The sequence below is a fragment of the Podarcis cretensis genome (genome assembly GCF_951804945.1).
Source record: "Podarcis cretensis genome assembly, chromosome: 1".
NCBI lineage: Eukaryota > Metazoa > Chordata > Lepidosauria > Squamata > Lacertidae > Podarcis > Podarcis cretensis.
The window spans coordinates 123933024-123951173 of record NC_137170.1 but is presented as its reverse complement, the minus strand read 5'-3'; the positions used below and the strand labels follow the sequence as shown (position 1 = coordinate 123951173).

At 46.6% G+C, this 18150-nt stretch overlaps 1 protein-coding gene across 4 annotated transcripts in view; it reads right to left on the bottom strand.

The window, feature by feature from the left end:
* HECW2 (HECT, C2 and WW domain containing E3 ubiquitin protein ligase 2) overlaps positions 1 to 9903 on the bottom strand; it is a 192798-nt gene extending 182895 nt beyond the window's left edge. The window contains exon 1 of one of the 4 annotated variants that reach the window (XM_079975788.1): positions 8818 to 9903. The gene's annotated coding sequence lies outside the window, so the exon portion shown is untranslated. Of the gene's footprint in view, positions 1 to 8606; positions 8626 to 8817 lie in introns of those variants that run through there. The other 3 variants (XM_079975789.1, XM_079975784.1, XM_079975785.1) reach the window with 3 other exon arrangements.
* Between the last annotated feature and the right edge of the window lie 8247 nt (positions 9904 to 18150).

The following is an 18150-nucleotide window of genomic DNA, read 5'->3' as shown; positions in this document are numbered from 1 at the left end:
GCAAGCTGTGTAATTGTAATAGAGGCTTAACATAAAAGCAAGGTATGTCATCGTTTTAAATGTTTGCTATCACTAAAACAAGGTCAAAAGGAGGGCTTGCAGATCTGAGGTATTTGCACAATCTCTTCCTGCTCCCCTAAAAGTCAATGTGGGAGAGCTTTGGCTGACTTTCTGTAGCCAATCAAAAAATCACTTATTTAATACAACAACAACAACAACAACAACAACAACAACAACAACACACATACAACAACAACAACAACAACAACAACACACATATAGATGATAGATATGAAGTTGCAAGTTGCCCTTAAAAGTATTAAAAAAACAAATTTGAGGGACCCAGCACAGATCTATGCCACTTGTTTGCTCTTGGCTTCGAGAACTTTGAGGTTTACTTAAAAGTAATTCTAACAGGCCAGACCTTACCATCAGGCAGAGTAAGGCTACTGGCTGAGGCATCAGATTTTAGGTGTTGTGGAAGGGCAGCAAATTATTAGTTGTTTAGGTAAAGGTAAAGGTACCCCTGCCCGTACGGGCCAGTCTTGACAGACTCTGGGGTTGTGCGCCCATCTCACTTAAGAGGCCAGGGGCCAGCGCTGTCCGGAGACACTTCCGGGTCACGTGGCCAGCGTGACATCGCTGCTCTGGCGAGCCAGAGCCGCACACGGAAACGCCGTTTACCTTCCCGCTGGTAAGCGGTCCCTATTTATCTACTTGCACCCGGAGGTGCTTTCGAACTGCTAGGTTGGCAGGCGCTGGGACCGAGCAGCGGGAGCGCACCCCGCCGCAGGGATTCGAACCACCGACCTTTCGATCGGCAAGTCCTAGGCGCTGAGGCTTTAACCCACAGCGCCACCTGCGTCCCATTAGTTGTTTAATTTATTGCTAATGTATTTTTTATTCCAAGGGAGAGAGACTTCTGGGGTTTTCTGCCTCAGTTGCTCCACCAAAAGCATCAAAATGTATTGGACCAGACCTGAATGCTGAACCAAGTTGCAGGTGATCTTCCTTCTTTTCTTTTAGCCAATGTGTGATCTTGCACACAGCCAGCACTAGGTAGCTCTGCTGGATTGTGTCCGCATATCCCTTTCAGGACCGGTCCTATTATGAGGGAGAGTAAGGCAGCCACCTCAGGTGGCAGATATTGAGAGTGGACATAATTGTTTGAGCCATGCAGCCTGCCCTGTCCTAGGCTAGACTGCTCCCTTCAGAAGCAGCCTACTCAACTTTCGTGCATGGAATTGGAGAGGATGTCTTTGGAATGAGGGAGGATTCTTCAGGCAGTAACTTCTTCAGTCATTGCAAGGATTTGCACATGAACAGAATGAGTTAGTTGGATACCACCCTTTATCTTTAAATGAGACAGCCATGATTTAAACAGGGGGTGTCTTCAAAGAGGGCTGCATACTGTAGGATGCACCTTAAAGGGGAAACTCCACTACAAAATTGCAGAGTTACACTCAGTAATATTTCCCCCACACATAACTGATCTCGCACTCTATTTCCCCCAGTCCCCACCACCAGACTCTTAAGATATTGTTGGGACAGTGGAAAAGCTCCTATTTTGTTGTGCAAGCCCTGATATTGGCATGGAGAACTTCTGAATCCTCTATAGCCCCTAACACATTGTTAGCACTATAGAAACATTAAATTATGTTTCGTTCAGAACAATGCAGCTGCTCTTTACTTACAAGGACAGGAGAAATGATTATACACACCATGCATGGCCCACTAATATTGGCTTGGCTTGCTGACCAGACACTATTCATGCTCACCACCAAACCTGTCCCTTTCCCTCTCCTTCTTGAAGTCCTCTGGCAGGTGGAAATGGATTGTGGGAAAGGGAGAGGTTTATTTTACTGGAATACAAAAAGACAGCCTACTGTTTCTTATCTCTTCCAGACTGAAATACAACTAAGACCTCAGAAGAAGGATGTACAGTATTAACGTAATTGACCATATGACACTGTGCTATATACCCTTATCAGTGTCTACCTAGCCAAGTATAGCAACAAAATTCCCAACCTCTGAAGAAAGTCCAGGGATGCTATTTAAGTGTTGCCGGGGGCAATGTGACCTGCATTTCATCTTCACTGCTGATGAGAGCAGGTATTTTTGCAGTAGCAAAACAGGATTTCTAGGAATAACTTGGAGCACTCATATTAAAGAGGTTGGTTTTTTTCCTTTGGTATGTGTTTTATGCCATTAAGGAGAGCACTGAAAATTTAGGCTACAGTTCTACATATAATCCACATGGGGAAAGTTCTGCTAAACTCAATGGGATTCTGTCTGAAGTAGGTAAGTATACACTACCAGGTTTTTAAGTGAGTTGCAGTAGCAGGCAGGGGTAGCCAACTCAACTCAAAAGAATAGGGCCTTTCCTGGAGCCCCACATCACATACTATAGGGCAGTGATGGCCAAACTTGGTCCTCCAGCTGTTTTGGGACTACAACTCCCACCATCCCTAGTTAACAGGACCAGTGGTCAGGGATGATGGGAATTGTAGTCCCAAACATCTGGAAGGCCAGAGTTTGCCTATGCCGGCTATAGAGGAACCACCAGATCTCATCTGCTGATCTTACAGCACAGGCAAGTCATTATGGAAGGAGTTCTTGCAGACACTTGGGTTCCAAGTCATTTAGAGATTTAAAAATCAAAGTACCTTGATTTGGGTCCAGAATACAACTAGCAACCATTATAGCAATTTTAAAATATGAAATATAAAATGTAAAAAATATAAAATATAAAATATAAAATGAGTACTATACTCATGGCCTAATTCCCCTATCAAAATTCTTGCCAGAGCGATTTCCCGTCAGTCTTCAAGGGAAGGCCCACATAGAGTGCATTGCAGCAGTCTAGCCTGGAGGCTTCCAAAACACAAGTACTCACAATCAGGCTATCCCAATTCATAAATAGCACCAGCCAAAGCAAGGCACACCTAACCACTGAGACCACTTCCAACTAAGCACCTGCTCCTTCAGGGGAAATGCAATCCCATGAAGAATAGGTCACTCTGCCAACTCCTGTTCATCAGAACCACCCACTCATAGCCCTTTCCACCTCTCCAGTAAAGAGCACTGCCTTGCCAATCTGCACATTATTGAGAGCAGTATTTTGCTAACATCAGAACATACTTTGTTCTTGAATACCTTTCTTTAAACAAGTCTATAAAAGGTAAAGGGACCCCTGACCATTAGGTCCAGTTGTGACTGACTCTGGGGTTGCGGCGCTCATCTCGCTTTATTGGCCGAGGGAGCTGGCGTACAGCTTCCGGATCATGTGGCCAGCATGACTAAGCCGCTTCTGGCGAACCAAAGCAGCGCATGGAAATGCCATTTACCTTCCTCCGTAGCGGTACCTATTTATCTACGTGCACTTTGACGTGCTTTCAAACTGCTAGGTTGGCAGGAGCAGGGACCGAGCAACGGGAGCTCACCCCATCGCGGGGATTCGAACCGCCGACCTTCTGATCGGCAAGTCCTAGGCTCTGTGGTTTAACCCACAGCGCCACCCGCATCCCAACAAGTCTAAGAAATGCTTTTTAAAGCATAGTGTGGCGTTATAAACCAGATATTGTATGCAATCAGAGTCTTCATATTTTTTGCGGGTGTCATGGCTCTGGAATCAGATTCTTCATCTTCAAGGAATGTGGGTGAGGACTATGAAGCAGAAGGGGCAGGGTGCATGCAGAGGAGCTCAGGTGAGCCTGAGGAGCCAGTGCCCTCCTCTCCAGCCTGAGGATGTGGCACAGTCATCCTCTGACTCAGAAGACTTCACTGTATAACATTCACACTCAGTTGCATTAGGAGATTACTGGAGAAGGGTGGACCTTTTGAGTAGAGCAGCTACTACTATTTATCGGCTCAGTTTTGGCTTGTTCGTTGCTAGTCCAATGTCAGAGCTTTGCGTTCCCCAGAGCATAGCCTATACCTTCCCTCTAGCCTGAACCCTGCCTTGACTCACTGTGTCTTGTCTTGCAGCCTGTTTATGATTGCCAGGCCACAGAGCACAAGTTGTTGTTGTTTTCATTTCATTTCATTTCTATACTGCTTTGTATTTTTAAGGGGGGCGGACCTCAAAGCAGTCTGCAACCTACATTAAAACATCAAATGAAACAATCCAGAAAAAAACATTGCTGAAGAAAGTCAGGTATAAAGTATATATTCAAAGCAACTAACAGGATACAAAAGTATTATCTTAAAAGATTTCTGAAGAAAACATAAAGTAAGTCAAATATAAGATGAACATTTAAAGAAGAATAATTAGCAAGAGAATAAAAGATTCTATACATTAAGCTTGAAATAATTTTGTATATGTTATTTTGTATACCGCTTTGAGGTTTGTTTGTCTGACAAATCAAGTGGTATACAAATTTATGAAGTAAATTCTATTCAGTTAAATTGTCAATATCTGTAGTTTTTGCATTTCATTTCTCTTTAACCTTTATGCTTACAATCCGTTCCCCTCCTCCACCAGCCCTGTGTATATGTACCTACAACTGAGGATTGCAATTCATGCATCTGAATGATGGAGTCCGTCTACAAAACTTTGTTTGTCTTTAAGGTGCCACAAGGCACTCCCCCCCCCTTTTTTTTTACTATGGTTGGTGATAACATAGTGAAAGGTTATTAAATTGAGAGCAATGTAATATAAACATACAGAGAGAAGCATTGCTCGCACTCTTCATTAGCAGTTAGTCACAGTGCTAGGATGCAGTTTTGCCATGTGCACTGCTCTTTTTTTTAAAAGAGGTTTGCTGAAGTGTGCAAAGTTCACATAGAAGACTATGGCAATGAAACAGGTCAGCAAGCCCATTAGCTGTACCTGAACAGTTTGCATCACAAGAGTGGAGGTGCTGATCTCTATTAAAACTACCTAAGCTGAATGTGGAAAGATTTATATCACATTGCAAGAGTGAGCATTCTTGCCTCTGTTACAGCTGCCTGCAACCATACTAATTGGAGCAGAGATTATTGTGGATTTACACGTTATCATAGGGGTGAAAGCATTTTTGCTGACTTAACTACCTTTTAAAATTAATCACTGCCATTCATTCCCTATGTAGCTCATAGTAATGGACTTCTGATTTACATGGGTTGTAAGGGCTGTGGTCCTGTTGTAGAAATATTGTTCTAATGCAACACATATTTGCCTTTGCAATTAACGTCGTTGCTTTTTTATAATACAAAAAAAAAAAATTGCATGCCTGAGAACTTTTTATTTTAATTATCAGCATTTGCCTACCAGTGCTCTCGAAACATTTTTCATTCAATTTACAGATTGAGCAGTGGTAGAAGCAGACAAAACTGCTACGGAGTATGAGACAAAACATTTTATTCCCTAAAATCCATGTTTTGTCCCAATTTATCACCAAGCTTAGCGTTCCATATAGTATTATGGCTCTTCCAGAAAAAAACAAAAAAAACATTTCCATATTTGTAGTTAACAGTAAGAGACCTCCTGCAAAATATAAATCACAATATCAAGGAAGAGCCTTTTCCACTGAATAATGCAAGCAGGGAAAATCTAAAACAGTTTGAAACAAATTGCAAAAAAAGGGGGTATCTGAATCGGGGTAGAAATTCCCCAAGCACCAGCCGTATGTCTAATTACAACCATGTGGATGACATCCGGTTGCCAGGTTGGCAACTGACATCTCCATCTGGCTGGCCCCTCCAGCTTTCTTAAGCAGGTAAGCAGAAGAGCTCATTTACTGCATTCATATCCCACTTTTCTCTCCAATGAGCACATGGTTCAACCCCCCTTAGGTAAAGGTAAAGGGACCCCTGACCATTAGGTCCAATCGTGGCCGACTCTGGGGTTGCAGCACTCATCTCGCTTTATTGGCCGAGGGAGCCAGCGTACAGCTTCCGGGTCATGTGGCCAGCATGACTTCTGGTGAACCAGAGCAGCGCACGGAAATGCCGTTAACCTTCCCGCCGGACCGGTACCTATTTATCTACTTGCACTTTGACGTGCTTTCGAACTGCTAGGTTGGCAGGAGCAGGGACCGAGCAACGGGAGCTCACCCCGTCGCAGGGATTTGAACCGCTGACCTTCTGATCGGCAAGCCCTAGGCTCTGTGGTTTAACCCACAGCCCACCCGCGTCAACCCCCCCTTATCCTACAACAACCCTGTGGAGTAGGTTAGGAGGCTGTGACTGGCTCAATGTCACCTAGCGAGCTTCATGACTGAGTGGGGATTTGAACTCTGATCTCCCAGGTCCTAGTCAGACACTAATCACTAACACCACACTGGCTTCCTAGAGTACATCTGCTGCTGGGCAGCTATATAAATTAAGTAGATAAATATGGGGAAAGCAAAATTTCCCTTAGAGAAGGATCTGAAATATTTTCCTTGAAGCTTGAATTTGTTTTATTCCGAATTGTTTTATCTGATGTTTTAATGTGTTGCAAACCTCTCTGATATTTTTTCTTTTCTTTAAAATATAAAGTGGCTTAGGAATTAAATGAATAATAACACTATTAATAAATTTCATTGTAAAAAAATGAATTGCCTAGACATTTTGCGGCGACAACCGTAAACTAAGGTGCCATTTGGGGGGCAATTAGCTAATACAGTATATGAGTTTCCAACAATGATCTGATTTAAACGAAAAGGCAGAAGTCAATTACAACATGCCCATTCAGAGAGAGTCAACATGTTTGAAAAACTAAATTCTTTCATCAAAGGCAGCAAAAATGTAGGTTCTGCTTCACCATTTAGGTCAGTTGTTTACTAGAAAGTAAGCCTGAAAATATATAGGGCAAGTTGCTCTGTCTTTACAACTAGAAAACGAGCAATTTGTTAAAAGCAGTGGGGGAAGCAGCTGATCATCTGAAAGGCCAGCAAGCAAACCTTCATCAGTTTCAATCACATTAACATTTTACTTCTCAGGTTTCAGGAGTACATTTTCTCTCCTAAAAGCAAAAGCATATTTTTTTAAAAAGGGTTTTTTATATAACACACTTGATCCCACTTGGCATTAGAGAATTAAGAGTCATTTCATTTATGTATTAAGTTAGAAGATTTTTATACATTTGTCATTTCAATTATTATTTGTTCTTTTCTGCTTTCTTTCCTTGTGAAGCTGTTCAGAATGGAAAAGATCCACTGAAAATTAGTGCCGTTGTCAATGCTCCAAGTAGCTTGTCAACGAAAAAAGGCAAGCTAAACAAAAGGAACCACCAGAAATATGGTTAAATGTGTACAGAGCTTTTAAATTAAAACCCTAGGGAAGAAAATTATCTATTGGGCGTTTTATAGAAACATTTTTCTTGCAAAACTTAAAGCTTCTTAACATATTGACTAAAAGAGGGGGGGGTGGCGAATCAAAGAAGTCTATTTTCAATAAAGAAGCAAACCATTTAAATTGTCACACAGAGGCTATCAACAGCACCTAGTTATGTAACAGCCATCCCATCCGAAGTGAAGTGTTAGTGACACCATTAACCTTCCCAAGGAAAATAATTCCTTTCCTTTCTTTAAATATTTCCTGGTTTTTCTGTAAGGTTGGTTCAAAAGAGGCCAAAGGAAGTAAGATCTCCAGCAAGCTAATTCTCCAGAAAAAATAGATAAGAACAAAGCTCAAAATAAGCCAAATCCTAAACATTTCCAGCTGGTTCATATTTTTCTATGGCAGCTATATTTAAGCAAAAAGGCAAGTAAGTCCCTGTACAGCACAAGGCCCTATACAAAAATCTAGTCATTTGTAGCCTCACACCCAAGAATTTAACCAAGACATCAACCTGGTGTCAGAAGCAAAACATTCAAGAAAGGCAACTCAACTATACGTAATATATAAACTGAAAGGCTGCCTATGACTGGCTTGTGTCCAATACAACACGCTCAAATGCTTTCAACTAAACCCGTTGACAGAACGTACTCCTGAGCCACCTTTCTCCTTTTCCCTGCAAATTCCTTCTGAATTTGACTCCTCGCCACCGGAAACATCAAAAGCCAAATGCTTCCACGGATTCAGAGGCTGATTAAACTACACAGAGGTTTCAGGAGTTTGCTGCCGTTTTTCACCGTAATTCTAAGTCCCAGGGCAGCCGACCCCGGACCGGCCTCTCATAAGGAAATCCTTGTGTAATCGCCCTGTATGTGCGCACGCACGCATGTGCGTGTGTGCATTAAGCACAGAGCATGAGTGCTGGAGGAAAACGATGGCCATAACGGTACAGAGGAACCTGACACATCTGCCATTATCCTGCATGCTGCGGGAAACCACACACAGGCAAGGCCAGGTGACTTTGTGCCAGGGGTGCCAACTTGATTAAAATATTGGGGAGGGAGGGCAGGTAAGCCCCACCCCACATCACAACAAAGTGTGGCACATGCACACCATTTGAATGGCAATGCCTGTCAACTTTAGGGGGGCCCCACCCCCTCCAATATTTTATGGGGGGGGGAGGAGGGACCACAGGCCCCTGGGAGTTGGCTTGTGGTTTCCTCCATCCCTTTCCATGGATGCAAAGGCTGCCGCCAAGACTCTGGCTGCCTCGAGGAAATGACATAACAATGCCATGGGTGTGTGTGCGTATTCCTCCTCCTCCTCCTCCTCCTCCACCACCACCACCAGCAAAACTGACTCACGTTTGCATCCTGTATCTTCCCCTGTGGCCAAGATGCTGTGGGGAGGGCGAGGGCGCGCCTGGTGGCGCCCAGCAAGCAAGCCAGCAGCCCACGCAAACAAAAGCACCATCTCTCCCTCCATCCTCCTACCTGCCGTGGGAGGAGCAGCAGCAGCAGCAGCAGCAGCAAATAAACCCGCCCGCACGCCAGGCATCCTTTCCATTCAACTCACCTCCAGCAACGCCGTCTGCAGCCGGGCACCTGCGCGAGGGGTGGAAGGAGAAACAAGGCCCGGGGGAGAGGGCGGAGAGGTTGCCAGCCGCCGCTGCTGCGCTCCGCTAGGCGAGGACTCGGCGCCCGCCTTGCTCTCCTCCATGCAGCGAGCGACACCTCTCTCTCTCTCTCTCTCTGGCGAAGGATGCTGAGGAGAGGAAGGGAGGGAGGGAGAGGCAGCCCCAGTCCTTGAAGAACAGCCCCCACCCTTTCGTCTGAGGCGCTGCTGCCGCTTCCTAATTATTATTATTTTCCCTGCCTCTTCTCTCTCGCGCGCGCTCCCGGCAGCCGCCTCAACGTCCCCTCAGCCTGCGCCTTCTCTGGCGCCTGGGCGCGGGCATCTTCCTTGTTGACGAGGCTGCTCCGTCCTGGAAAAGGCGGGAGAGAAAGGAGGAGGGGAGGGATGGAGGGAAGGAAGGAAGGAAGGAAGGAAGGCGAGAGACCCGCCTGTGCTCAAGGGAGAGGCAGGCCCAAGGAAGCAACCGCGGCAGCGGCTTTCGCCTCAGCGAAAGGCTGCGGGCGGCGAAGGCGCGAGCGCCAAAGCGCGACTCGGTGCCATGTTCTCCTCCGGCGGCGCCCAGGAGGAATGGAGAGAGACGCGGGTGACTGAGGGGAGGCGCGCGCGGCGTTTTTGCTGCCCAGGGCGGTGCGGAGGCAACGGGAGGGGCGCGCGGCGCTGCCTGCGCTGAGGTGAGAGAGAGAGAAAGGCGAGACGGAGCTTTAAGGAGAACCGCAGCAGCTTGCGCCAACAGACGCTCTCCAAGCGCGAAAGCCGCCGCCGCCGCCACCGCCGCTGCTACATTGCTTCCTCGTCGCCTCTGCCTTTTTGCTTCCCTCCCAGCGGCTGCTGCTGCTGCCTGTGGGTGGGGAGCTAACCCTAACCTCCACCTCTTTGCAGGGGCTGCGGAGGGAGAATTGTGGGTAATCCAGCTGCGCTCCTTCCCTCGCTCTCTTGGGGTCTTTCGGCCTCTCCTCCTCGAAGCCGCCTTCCCCGTCGGAAGCCAGGGCGGACGCCGCCCCCTAGAGCAGCTGCCCGGGAGCGCGGCGAGGCGTCCGGGCGCCGCCAGCTGCCGCCAGGAGTCTCGCTCCCTCCCATAAGGGGAGACCTCCCCGCTTGGGGGTGTTTCTTTAAACTGTTTTTACATAGCCCTTCAAGATTTCTCCGATGGAAATAGGGGTGTCCTATCCATGATCACTGCGGATGGTGACAGCAGTCACGAAATTAAAAGATGCCTGCTCCTTGGGAGAAAGGCGATGACAAACCTAGACAGCGTCTTAAAAAGCAGAGGCATCACCTTGCCAACAAAGGTCCGTATAGTTAAAGCCATGGTTTTCCCAGTAGTGATGTATGGAAGTGAGAGCTGGACCATCAAGAAGGCTGATCGCCGAAGAATTGATGCTTTTGAATTATGGTGCTGGAGGAGACTCTTGAGAGTCCCATGGACTGCAAGAAGATCAAACCTCTCCATTCTGAAGGAAATCAGCCCGGAGTGCTCACTGGAAGGACAGAAGCTGAGGCTCCAGTACTTTGGCCACCTCATGAGAAGAGAAGACTCCCTGGAAAAGACCCTGATGTTGGGAAAGATGGAGGGCACAAGGAGAAGGGGACGACAGAGGGCGAGATGGTTGGATAGTGTTCTCGAAGCGACCAACATGAGTCTGACCAAACTGGGGGAGGCAGTGGAAGACAGGAGTGCCTGGCGTGCTCTGGTCCATGGGGTCACGAAGAGTCGGACACGACTAAACGACTAAACAACAACAACATACATCTCTTGTACATCTTAGCAAGGCTACTCCGAGGCATAGCTGTCAACTTACAGATTTGAAAATAAGGGACCAGCAGCCTCGAAAATAAGGGATCAGTAGCCAAAATACGGGATTTTGCTTGACTTATGCATAAATCCGGCACTCATGGAGCCATGCTGCTTTGGCTGCGACTGTGTTTTGCAGGGGTTGGACTAGATAATCCTAAGGGTCTACAACTGACCAAAGAAGAGGGGCAGACAAAACTGATGAACGACGTCCAGATGGCAAAGCTTACAGGCAGAATTAGAAACCAGGAAGAGGACCTCTTTAATAAAGAATGGGGAAAGTTTACAATTTATTTGAAAAGCTATTGTAAAGAGTTACATACATTACAATAATAATAATAATTTATTATTTATACCCAGCCCATCTAGCTGAGTTTCCCCAGCCACTCTGGGCGGCTCCCAATCAAGTGTTAAAACCAGTACAGCGTTAAATATTAAAAACTTCCCTGAACTGGGCTGCCTTAAGATGTCTTCTGAATGTCAGGTAGTTGTTTATCTCTTTGACATCTGATGGGAGGGCGTTCGACAGGGCGGGCGCCACTACCGAGAAGGCCCTCTGCCTGGTTCCTTTAGCCTCACTTCTCGCAGCGAGGGAACCGCCAGAAGGCCCTCGGCGCTGGACCTCAGAGTCCGGGCAGAATGATGGGGGTGGAGACGCTCCTTCAGGTATACAGGACCGAGGCCGTTTAGGGCTTTAAAGGTCAGCACCAACACTTTGAATTGTGCTCGGAAACGTACTGGGAGCCAATGCATTGGTAGGATTGACAGAAAACTTGTAGTAAAAATTTGAACTATGGATGGACAAATGATTTATAAAAATAGAGTTATGAAAGGGATGCAGAGGGGGAAATCGCTGCATTAAGATGCTGCACTGGTTGGAGGGTATGCTAAGCAGCATGTCGGGGCTGCCGTTGTCCTGGTGCAAGGAGTTCCATTGGCCCTTCCCCGCCCGAGAGGGAGGGAGGGAGACTCTCGCCCACACCACCTGTGAGCCCGGCATGAGGCAGTTGTGGCGGCGCTGCGGCTGCTGAAGCGCCGCCCTTCTGCGTCCCTCCTCATCCCTTCCTCTTCCTCCTCCCTCAGGCCGCCTCCTCAGCAGCTGGCGCCTCCAGCTTCCCCTGGCAGCGCGGCGGAAGTCTCACAAGAGAGGGGCTGCCTGCCCGCCCGCCGCCACCCGTCTCCTCACGATGCACCACTGAGGGGGAAAAGGGAGAGACGGAGACGCGGCAGCTCGTGCACGCACGCTCTCTCTCGCGGTGGAGGACCCCAAGCCGCTGCTTCCCTCCCGAGCCGGGCGAGCATGAAACCAGGAAATTTAAGGGACATTATCAATCCGGGACAGTAGCGGGAAACAGCGCTGGGATAAGGGAGTTTTCCGCCAAATAAGGGACAGTTGACAGCTATGCTCCGAGGAAAATACCATCTGTAAATCATTTTCAAGTAGTTCTCCTTCAACGAAGAACGTGCTGCAGATGCAATGAGGTCTTTCATAGGTGGTGGACCCCAAAAAGGCTAAAAGAGTATTGGGAAATAATTTATACAGTGGTACCTCAGTTCTCAAATTTAATCCATTCCAGAAGTCCGTTCCAAAACCAAAGCGTTCCAAAACCAAGGCGTGCTTTCCCACAGAAAGTAATGCAAAACGGGTTAATCCGTTCCAGACTTTAAAAAAAACAACCCCTAAAACAGCAATTTAACATGAATTTTACTCTCTAATGAGACCGTTGATCCATAAAATGAAAGCAATAATCAATGTACTGTGCTATAAAATAAATAAGACAGTATTGTATATAATTAAAATTAATTATTTTTCCTACTTGCTCTGATGCTAGTCATTGTTTGCGGGGGGGGGCTTTTATCCATTTCCGCAGTCACACAATCAATCAGCTGAACTGGGTTCCACACAGTCACAAAAACAAATTAACCAAAAAATCTTCAAAAACAAAAACACAAAATAAATAGCAAAACCAAAAGTCCCAAATACAGTGGTACCTTGGTTCTCGAACTTAATCTATTCCGGAAGTCCATTTGACTTCCAAAATATTCGAAAACCAAGGTGCAGCTTCTGATTGGTGCAGGCGCCTCAGAAACAAAAGCCGATGGCCGCATCAGACGTTTGGCTTCCAAAAAACGTTTGAAAACCAGAACACTTACTCCCGGGTTTTTGGTGTTTGGGAACCAAGTAATAATAATAATAATAATTTATTATTTATACCCCGCCCATCTGGCGGAGTTTCCCCAGCCACTCTGGGCGGCTTCCAACAAAATATTAAAATACAATGGTCTGTCAAACATTAAAAGTTTCCCTAAACAGGGCTGCCTTCAGATGTTTTCTAAAAGTCTGGTAGATGTTTTTCTCTTTGACATCTGGTGGGAAGACGTTCCACAGGGCGGGCGCCACTACCGAGAAGGCCCTCTGCCTGGTTCCCTGTAACCTGGCTTCTCGCAGCGAGGGAACCGCCAGAACGCCCTCGGCGCTGGACCTCGGTGTCCAGGCAGAATGATGGGGGTGGAGACGCTCCTCCAGGTATACAGGACCAAGGCTGTTTAGGGCTTTAAGGGTTAGCACCAACACTTTGAATTGTGCCCAGAAACATCCTGGGAGCCAATGTAGATCTTTAAAGACCGGTGTTATGTGGTCTTGGCAGCTGCTCCCAGTCACCAGTCTAGCTGCCGCATTCTGGATTGGTTGTAGTTTCCAGGTCACCTTCAAAGGTAGCCCCACACAGAGCACATTTCAGTAAAAGCAAGAGATAACTAGAACATGCACTACTCTGATGAGAAAGTCCACGGGCAGATAGGGTCTCAGCCTGCGTACCAAATGGAGCTGGTAAACAGCTTCCCTGGACACAGAATTGACCTGCGCCTCCATGGACAGCTGTGAGTCCAAAATGGTTTGAGAACCAAGGTGTTTGAGAACCAAGTACCACTGTAGTTCTCCTTCAAGGAATAACATGCTGCATAAGTGCTGGAGATGCAACGAGGTCTTTCATATGTGATGGACCTGTAAAAGAATACGGAGTATTCGGACATAATTTATAATGAATTGGAAAAAATGTTTCCAAAAAAACCCCAGAGTCCTTTTCGTTGGAGATAATTCAGACGGAAATTCCCAGGTGTCAAAAAAGGTTATTTATGTATGCCACTTTGGCGGCCTGTGTTTGGTTAGCCGAAAAATGGAAAACAAGTGAAGTCCCAACTAAAGAAAAATGGCACCTTAAACTGATGGAATATGCACAGCTTGCAGATCTAACTAGAGAACAGATCTAACTAGAGAATTAGATCTAACTAGAGATCTAACAAGAGAACAAGAAGAGCATTTGTTTAAAGAAGATTGGTGTCAGGGAACTGCCATCGGAGCCAGAGGGAGAGAGAGGGCTCCAGAGGGATTCCGGAGAGCGTCCCGGGATGGGGAGAAGCAGCCCATCTTCTGGGGAAGGAAATCAGCGTAGCACCAGTGGAGAAGGGGGGCAGATGGGGGAATCGGCGAGGCGGTCCCATGACTCCTCGCCGGGGACCAGCGGGGAGAGCACGGGTCCTCCGCTGCCCACACCCTCCTTGCGCAGAAGGCTTCCGCGCAGGGAGAGTAGGCGGAGACTAGGCGTCAAAGAGCTTCTTTGCTGGAAGAAGTTCAAGAAACGCCCACTGACGGATTCTGCCAGCGATTGAGACAGCCACGGGTGAGTGGCTGTCCGGACAGAAAGGGTTCACTCAGGCAACCCAGCCAGGTGTGGCGCCGATTTACACACGAGCAACCCCTAGAACCAACACAATTGGAAAATGTTTATTGAATATATGGGGAAAGTGTGTACACTTGAAAACATTGGCAGCATTAAGAAATTCAACAGTGTGAATAAGTATTGATGGAAGTAATAATGGAATACTGAATGGTTTAGTTTATATAAAATATGCAGGGATTTATGTTATGCAAAATGAACCATGGAAAGAGAAGAAGGGAAGTCACTGATATTTTAAGGTTGTTTAAATGAATATTCTAAATTGCAAAACAGAAAATTTTATATATATATATATATTCTATGTTTCTATATGCTAGAAGCAAATACACACACACACATATATTATATATATATATATATATATATATATATATATATATATATATATATATCTGTATATAATATTTTATATATATATATGCTTCTAACCTATAGAAACATAGAATTGTAGAGTTGGAAGGGACCACGAGGGTCATCTAATATCCAACCCTCTGCAATGCAAAAATCGTTTGCCCAACATGAGGCTGGAACCCATGACCCTGAGATTAAGAGTCTCACGCTCTCCTCACTGAGCTAACCCAGTGATATTTGATTTATAAAAACATAATAAAATATTAGACATTTTTTAAAAAACCGTATGCAGGGCTGCCTTCAGATGTCTTCCAAAAGTTGTATACTGACTTATGTCCTTGGCTCAAGGGTCATATAACTCCATACCCTCTGATAGAAATATGGATATCCTACTATACATTTTTATGATGAAAATAGGGACGTCCTTAGGAAAAGCAGAACATTCTGGGATCAAATCAGAAGCCGGGACGGCTTCTGTAAATTCAGGACTGTCCCTGGAAAATAGGGACACATGTAGGGTCTGTTTTTATTAAACATTTTCTTGGGTTATAAAAGTCCATACATCATCTCTCTTTTCAGTTCTTAAAGTCCTTTTTAAAGATGAGTTCTATTCTATCCCCAAGGTTGTTGGTGCATTTTAAATGGACAAAAAAGGGCTGAAATAATTGAACCCAGTGAGACTTCATTCCGAATAGACATGCAGATGATGACACTTGCAGGATTTCTTAACAGTAAAGTCATAACTAATCTGAGTTATGTGACCCATAATATGTACTCTTGCTTAAGCAGTGCTTTACTTTGTCAGAAGGATGTCAACACAGACTGTGTACACATTACTCTTTTAAAGCGAAGTGGTTCTCCCCCCCCCCCACTTCAAATCGCATTTGCACATCGTTGAACACACAGTACAGTTAGATGTGTTTAGATGTGTTTACAGTGTGGCCTGTACACACACACACACACACACACACACACACACACACACACAGAGTAGTGAGCAGAGAGAATACATATATTCATATGATGTACATTTTCAAATTTGAGTGAAAACGGTTTGGTGGGGAAATGCATCAAAACACGGCATTTCTCATGAAACTGCAGGATAGATGTGGATTGTGGCTAACGTACGTACAGTGGTACCTCAGGTTAAGTACTTAATTCGTTCCGGAGGTCCGGTCTTAACCTGAATCTGTTCTTAACCTGAAGCACCACTTTAGCCACCGGAGCACGATTTCTGTTCTCATCCTGAAGCAAAGTTCTTAACCTGAGGTACTATTTCTGGGTTAGCGGAGTCTGTAACCTGAAGAGTATGTAACCCGAGCTGGCTTCACAAACCAGCAGTGGGAGTATTCTGGATACAGAGTAAACAGGTAAAAAGATGAAGGTAAAGGATCCCTGGACGGTTAAGTCCAGTCAAAGGCAACTATGGGGTTCTCGCTTTCAGGCCGAGGGAGCCGGCGTTTGTCCACAGACAGCTTTCTGGGTCATGTGGCCAGCAATGACTAAACCGCTTCTGCCGCAACAGAACATTGTGACAGAAACCAGCATTCCTTACGATAGGTTCAGGATACAGCAGGCACTAGGTCTCTCTCTCTCTCTCTCTCTCTCTCACACACACACACATACACACACACCTGAAAGTAGCTAGTGGTCACCACGGAACCTCATTTTATCACCTGCCCATTCTGAGGTAGATTGGGCTCTCAGTCCCATAAACTCCTTAATTGAAGACCTTCTGAAACCTCAGGCCTGACTGCTGAACCCATGATTTGTTTTGTTGTGGGTTAGCATGACTGGCTGATTATAAAGGTTTTAACATCCAGCTGGATTTGGCTTATCTCCAAATACTGGGATTGGTGCTTTTGAGGGCAAAACAGAGCAATGATAATAAATGGCTCGCCGTTTATTTTTTTATGAGATATGGGCTGTACCCTTTAATAGCAGCTAAGCAAGGCTTTCCTGTCTGCCTCGACAGTGGGATCAGTCAAAGCCATGTCTAGCAGTCAGGAAGAAAGCACTCCTGTGATGGACAGGCTACAGACACACGGAAACTGTTGCCCGAGGGTTGACAGACTTGCATCCCCAACAACACACCATATAAAACAGAGATGGCACTTCCTTCTGTTGTACCTCAGGCAGAAACAAGGAAAGGGGGAAAGAACAATGTGGGCGACATTCACTGAATATTGCAATACTACCTGAGGTTAAAAAGATGAGAGTTAAAGGCATTCATGCCATTGTGGAGGCCTGCAATGTGCTATTGGAGGTGGTAATCCTATACGTACTTATCTGGGATTAAGTTGCATTGAACTCAGTGGGACTCACTTCTTAATAAACATGCATTGGGTGTGATCAGAGTTGTAGCTCAACAACATGGCGGCGGGAGACCATAGAGTTGGTTAAAGGTAAAGGTACCCCTGCCCGTACGGGCCAGTCTTGACAGACTCTGGGGTTGTGCGCCCATCTCACTTAAGAGGCCAGGGGCCAGCGCTGTCCGGAGACACTTCCGGGTCACGTGGCCAGCGTGACATCGCTGCTCTGGCCAGAGCCAGAGCCAGAGCCGCACACGGAAACGCCGTTTACCTTCCCGCTGGTAAGCGGTCCCTATTTATCTACTTGCACCCGGAGGTGCTTTCGAACTGCTAGGTTGGCAGGCGCTGGGACCGAGCAGCGGGAGCGCACCCCGCCGCAGGGATTTGAACCGCCGACCTTTCGATCGGCAAGTCCTAGGCACTGAGGCTTTAACCCACAGCGCCACCTGCGTCCCATATAGAGTTGGTTACCTCTTCTTAAAGTCTTGTTCTCATTTTGATGTTGTTTCCATTATTATGAATCAGCCTCGGAATCCAAACCCAGTATTGACCGTTCTATCACTAGACAGTGCTCTAGACCATGGGTCGGCAAACTAAGGCCCGTGGGCCAGATCAGGCCCAATTGCCTTCTGGATCCGGCCCGTGGATGGTCCGGGAATTGCCATGTGGATCACCAGTTTGTGCGTTCTTTCCCTCTCCCTCCCTCTCCCTCACGTGGCGCCTCCTCCCTCCCTCCTCCCGGCTTCTCCCTGCCCTGCCTAGAGGAGGAAGGGGGCTGGGCTTTGTTGGTGCCAGCAGCAGCAGCGCTCGAGCGGTCGCCATTTTAAGCAGCCCCTCTCCGGAGCCCTTTCGCGCACGACTCATCGTCCCCCCACCGCCGCCAGCTCCTGCCGCTCACAAGACACAGGTAAGCAGCCACTGGGGCTCGTGGTGATCTTGCCTCATTTCCCCCCAAAAAATATAGTCCGGCCCCCCACGAGGTCTGAGAGACAGTGGACCAGCCACCTGCTGAAAAAAATTGCTGACCCCTGCTCTAGACCCTCCCCTTATAAAGATCATGTTGGAATGCTGGAAGCCAAGA